This window comes from Rissa tridactyla, chromosome 1 (assembly GCF_028500815.1).
Source record: "Rissa tridactyla isolate bRisTri1 chromosome 1, bRisTri1.patW.cur.20221130, whole genome shotgun sequence".
Taxonomy (NCBI): domain Eukaryota; kingdom Metazoa; phylum Chordata; class Aves; order Charadriiformes; family Laridae; genus Rissa; species Rissa tridactyla.
Genome location: NC_071466.1, coordinates 189,942,188 through 189,948,323, shown reverse-complemented (window position 1 = coordinate 189,948,323; position 6,136 = coordinate 189,942,188).

Here is a 6,136-nt window from a genome sequence, read left to right as displayed (position 1 = left end):
AGTTGAAGAAAGAGAAATTATTAGACATTTTACCCTTTGAGGCTAGTTATGAAATACTGATGCCAACATTGCAGTATATAATAGAGCTAATAATAATTAGCAGGTTTCATCCTTAATGCAGATGAACAAGTTTAATAACATGTTTGAATTTCACTACAGATCCAAATGGATAGCATGGGTCAGCTTGGCTGATCTGTGTATGCGTGCGTCAAAAAGACTCTTAAAAGCTGATTTTCTCTGAACAAACAATTTCTGTAATACTTTATTTTGTAAAATTTATGACATAGAAGTTGGAATTCAAATGCCTTTTCTTCTTCACAGAATACAACTTGGAATAAAGTTGGAATACAAAGTTTGTGGAGCACATGTCCTGGTTAGGTAGGAGATAGGATCTGAATTTAGTACCATGGATTAGGGCTGCTGTTGAAAGATAACTTATGAAGCAGATTGATCCCTTCATCCTGTCCTAAAATAGAAATATATCAGAGAGATCTGAGGTGTTTGGTTTTGCTTCAATGTTTTATTAGAAAATCTAAATTTCCTATACAGCATTCAAAAGTTTACTTATTTCACTCTTTCATTAATAATTAATCTTAAAACTCTAGATGGGAGCTCTTCTCCTTCCAAGGTGAAGAGCACTTCACCTCCCATGCTCACTATGCACAGCATCGTATATTCGGTGCACAGATACACTGAAAAAAGTTTAATCTTTTTATTTCTGAGTGTTCTTCTGGATCAGATTGCCAAAGTAGAAACCAGTGATCGAAATCACTGCAGGACTTACTTTGTTTCTCCCCATTGTTTATACAATAATGTCTATCATCCAGCCACATTTTGGTGGATGCCAGCTTTTTCACTTGAGATCTTTAAGATTTTTTCTACTTTAAATACCTTCAGATACAAAATCTTTCAGGGGTTCCTTTCTAGGTTTGGATAGTCAAATTTGTCTTATGTCAAGCTTTCTCAATAATAGCATTGTCTAATCATTAAAGGAGCAGAAGGTCTTGTCCTCAAGGATATCGGTTTAAGTCCAGCTCTGTGTTATGTATTTAGCTAACTCAGAGGACATGATGTGGCTCATAGTGATTAATAACTATGTTATCCAGAAGCTGGCATCTTCACCAAGGTCTACAGTATATCTAATTGAATTGGCCCTACTGAATTTAATCTTGAGATCCCCAACACACCAAAATTAAGTACAATTTTAAGTATAGTTATTAAATTATACTTTAATTTTACTAGGAAATATGGGCATGCAACACTTCAGTGACACATGAGATGAAAGATTAATAATATCTCAACTCAATGTAGAACAATTTACAACTTTTCTTTGGAAATAGAATGGCATTATTTAGAAAAAAAGGAACAAATATTTGAATATTTACCCAATATAGGCTAAGAGTAAGTCCTTATTTGTCATAGGTTCTCTGATTTTAGTGAAATCAATATACAGTTGAGGACGTGGACTATCATCTAGGCACACTGCCAGCAAAGGGAATGACTCTTTACCCTTGACTTCAGTAATATCAAGTAGAGAACCAAAATGACTGTTGAGATGACCGTTATTTAGTCACTGGAATGCCTAAAGATAAATCAACTATTTCATACTTGTTGATTCAGAGGAGCAGCAACATATCCTTAGAGAGTATATCAGATTAACGGGAAGAAGGTGCTTACTCAGAGAGTAACCAAGGAGGCCTGCAAACTGAGCAAAGTTTGTAGGACCTCACTGATAAATAACAATGGAACAGAAACACTCTTCTGACCTCCTCTGACAGTCTCGTGAGGCTGTCCTGTCATGTCAAGATCCAGAGCACAAAATGCTCTCCTGAGGAAAGGTGATCTTTTTAAAACAAGGCTCTGGGGATGATTAGAGATCTGATAATTCAATCCCTCCTCAGTTTGAGTGAATTCAAACCTTCAATTCCTTCATCCTATGCCCCAAAATGACACTATGGAATAACCCATTTAAGTGGAATCATTGTTTAAACAGTGCTATGAGACTGATGAAACCAAAAGGAAAGCAAGCATGGAGGAATTTGGCATTATAGCCTAGTGATTATAGCTCTTTGCTGAGAGGTGTGTGTCCCAAGTTATAGCCTACCTGATAAACTCCAAAGTCATTGCTGATAATCTTGGACCACTGTCTGCAAAAAGAGTTTACGCTGGGTGAATACTTCTAAGGGTTTACTCAAATTACAAACTGATTAGCCTTGGTATCAATATCAGGATAGATAAAAGAACAGCTCGAAAAACCTAGACAATAATTAGTCCCAATGATAGGATTCATGATAGGATTAATGAATGATTAATCTCAGTAAAGAAAAGTTTTAATTGACCTATACCTCAATACTTCTGACTAAATTACAAATGTAATTGTTAAAAGCAATTTTGGAGATGTAACATACTTGTACAACTTTCTGCTCAAGAAACAAGATACATAAATAACTGATTAAAGCTATTGAAATCTAAGTAACTGACGGTGTGAAACTGTAGACTCCGAATCCTCATCAAATAGAAAAATTTTTACTGGGGCCTTCAAGGATTTGTTCTTGGCCTTGGATCATTTCATTTTTTTTCTCAGTGACCTGGAAGAAAAAAAAAACATGATTGAGAAAGTTTACAGGGATTGAGGCAGCAGTAAACCATGAGGCTGACAGGTCACTGATAGAATTTCGATTGTGTTTCTGAGCAGGAACAAGCAAACAATCTGCATTTCTGTTCAGTTTATTGGCTCACACTTAAAGATCAGGAGCTCTGTACTAATGAGCAATCACTCCGATGATGACTTACTGTCCTGGTAATCAACCAGGCATCAGTTCCCAGTGCACAAGTGTGGCTGAAGGGCCCGAAAGAAATCTTCAGTATTTAAAGAAAGCCATGAGGAAGAGGAGTAAAGACACCATCTCACTTGCGTGACTGCCACCATAATACTGTGACCAATTTTTGGCCAGGTAAGCGCTGAAAAATTTATCAAGATTTAGGGAAGCGCACAGCAGCACTTAAATTCGTGAAAAGACTATTGAGCCTGAAAGACTAGAGGAACCGTTTTATTTGAGGCTATTTCTTAATGCCATTCGGGGAAAAAAGAATTTATTTAGCTGAAAGATCAGCTTAGTATAGGTCAGCAGCAGGGCCGATGAAACAGCAACTCTACCAAAATCCCTTGATGGGTTGGTGTGTTTGCAGGGAGGGTTAGGAATGTAGCGTCTTAATGCTGAGGCCCTGGTGGAGTGAGTGGTTCTGCGCTAGCGAAAGCTTGTAAGGACAGTCTAAATTAAAGAAAGGATCCCATGACTAGGCCCTTCATTGCTATCACTGCTCTGCAGTGCCAGGTGAACAAAAGAAACAGAGAAGGTCAGATTAGATAATCATCTTAGAGTCTTGGTGCTTATCTGAACCGTAGGTTTATCATTCCCTACTTTAATAATTTGTATCAGCAGAATTGTTTTCTAATCTCATTAGAACAAAATGTCCTAAAACATTTAATATTTCACATGTCTAGTCAAGTATCCATTCCTGGGGAAACTGTATTTTTCCGTATTTCAGCACTAAGTCTAGAAGTGTGCCAGCTTGCAAAACTGAGGATGGGAGGAAATCTTAATTAAATTTCTCCTTTAATTCTCCATAACTTAATCCCTAGGGAGGGGGTTGTTGAGGTTTGGACAACACGTTATTGTAACATGATGTCCAAGAGAACGTTTGTGATGCAGTAACCCACTGCAAACAACCCTGCAGTTTCTGGGGCATTTCACATGCAGGCTGCCTTCCAATCAGTGCAAACCAGATGAAGTTTTGAGCACTAAATATTACCTGGTGAAATGATTTTGCACAGTAATTGACCTCCTGCCACATGTCACTAATACAGTGTCCTTTCCCCTAGCTGTGGCCTATAATAGAAGTTTTTGGAAGAATATTAACCTGACCATATATTATTTTCTGGTTCATTAAATATAATAGCAGTTCTGGCAAAGCCTTTAGTTGATGAGAGAGGTTTTGCCTCCACAAGAAAACGTCACAGTACTAGATGCTGTATCCTTATCTAATTTACTTAGAGCCAATACATTTTTGAATAGAGACATTAGACGGCAAAACCACAAAGCAAAATTTATAATTTACAGTCTACAAAATTCTCCCAGTTCTCAGCTTTCCCTCTGCTGGCAAACACTGACACAATCCCAGAAATCTTTAATGGGTTCTCTTTTACATATAGACCTTCGGCTCCTCTTCTCCTGCCATTAGTACAAACCATTTTGTTGTAAATGCTTGACGCTCTTTTGCTGTGAGGATTCCTAGGGAGAAATAGGCATATCACCCTCTTGGTGGCTTCATTCCCATATGTAAGAAAGAACCTATAAAACAAAAGGGTACAGGTGTCTGTTTTCAATGCTTCATCCAGCTTTAAAGCATCTGCTGTTGCCCTTAGAGTATCTCTTTCAGGCCATTTGTCACTGTCCTAGTTTGACTGGCAGTGACAGTTAACCTTTGCTTAGCACCCTGCAGGTATTTACTTAGTGCTTCAATATATTTTCCTTTGCGTACTAATAAAATACTTGCATTTACAGAAGACCTTTTATCCCAAAGGATTTCAACAAGCTCTGCAAGCTATAAATTTTCAACAGTACTGTACAGGTAATGTATCTTTTTGCTCAGTACAAAAGACAGTAGCCACAATCTGAGAATCCTGATGTTTTAACAAGCGACTTCTGAACACAGAATTAAAGCAGAGGGATGTGCATTAGTGTTAGTCTAGGGTGTAGAGCTTGGTTCGACTCCCTGCTGAACCCACATCCACAAAATGCCTGGCACAGGCATCCCGTGTGACTCGGGAAGGTGCTAATGCCCTCACCCACAAAGCACGTGGACACCTGACATGGGACTTCAGTGAAACTGAAGCACTTCATCTCAATGGTACAGCCCTCAAAGCTATGTCTGGCTCCTTAGGCAACGGTAAATCTATCAACACCTACATTTTTGTGTTTCTGATGATGATAAAAAAACAATCAGTGATGCTAATATTGCGCATGCCCATGCGCAATATTCAAACTTCAACCATGCTGCCCAGGCTGAAAAATTTCATGTTTACCTCATGCCCCTACCCAGTCAAGACTCACAGATGAACTAACCATGTCCTTCTTAGGCCCACTCCGTCAGATAGGTTTAGGTCAAGCTTAACGCAGAGTGGCAGCAGAGTTTAGTTCAGTACCAAACACAGTATTACAGCTGCAGCGGCAGGAATCCTGGTTCTGATCCCTCGTCCTGGCAGTGGCTGTCAGAGGTGGGTGAGGGAGAGAGAGTGTGTTGCTTTCCATCCAGCCCCGGCTGAGTGTGAAATCAAGCAAGAGCAAGAAGAATGAGGAGTTTCCTCCAGCTTTGCCTTTGGTCAATGTAAGGACTAGTGTCACTGAGGCTGAAGAGAGCCTAAAACTTCAGCCTCCTTCTTCCTGAGCAGGCATGGTAACTGTTGGACTGGTTTTACAGAAGACAGCAGCCAGTCTAAAAGGAAACCATGAGACTTGTTCCTCCTTTAGAAGGATACTGGTGGGTGTTAAGCCTCAGGCAAGGACTCTTGGCTATTTGTGCCAAGGGGGTAGAAATCTGGATGCAGAGGCGGGAAGGAAACTGCTGAGCAGCCTAGCAGATCCCTTGAGGTGAAGGACTGAGGGAGAGGGACCTTGAGTTCCAGTGCAGAGGACATCTACCCTCTGCCCAGACATAGCTTTTATGTCTCACCCATTGAAAAAAAAGAAAAAAAAAAACACAACAAAATCAGCTTTCCATCTTCACACTAGGAGGCTGCACTGATACAGTAATAATTGAAGTCAGGATTATTTCCAAGTTTAAAAACCTGACGTATTCAGGATCTGACTTGGCTCCCGTGAAATACATAGCTAAAATAAGCAGTAATTTTTAAAATTTTGGCCTCGGTATCAAAAGTAAGCTTTGGATCACAACAAGTTAGAAAATATAAACCTTTATATTGGATTTATGTCGTAAGCCACATGCAAATTACTACTTTTCCTCATTTTCAGTTACCTCTGGCTATTTAATCCATCCTCCACTAATTCTCCTCTGCATTATTGGTCTGGAATTTAGTCTACATGATGAGAATCATTTAGTTGATAGCACTTTAAAC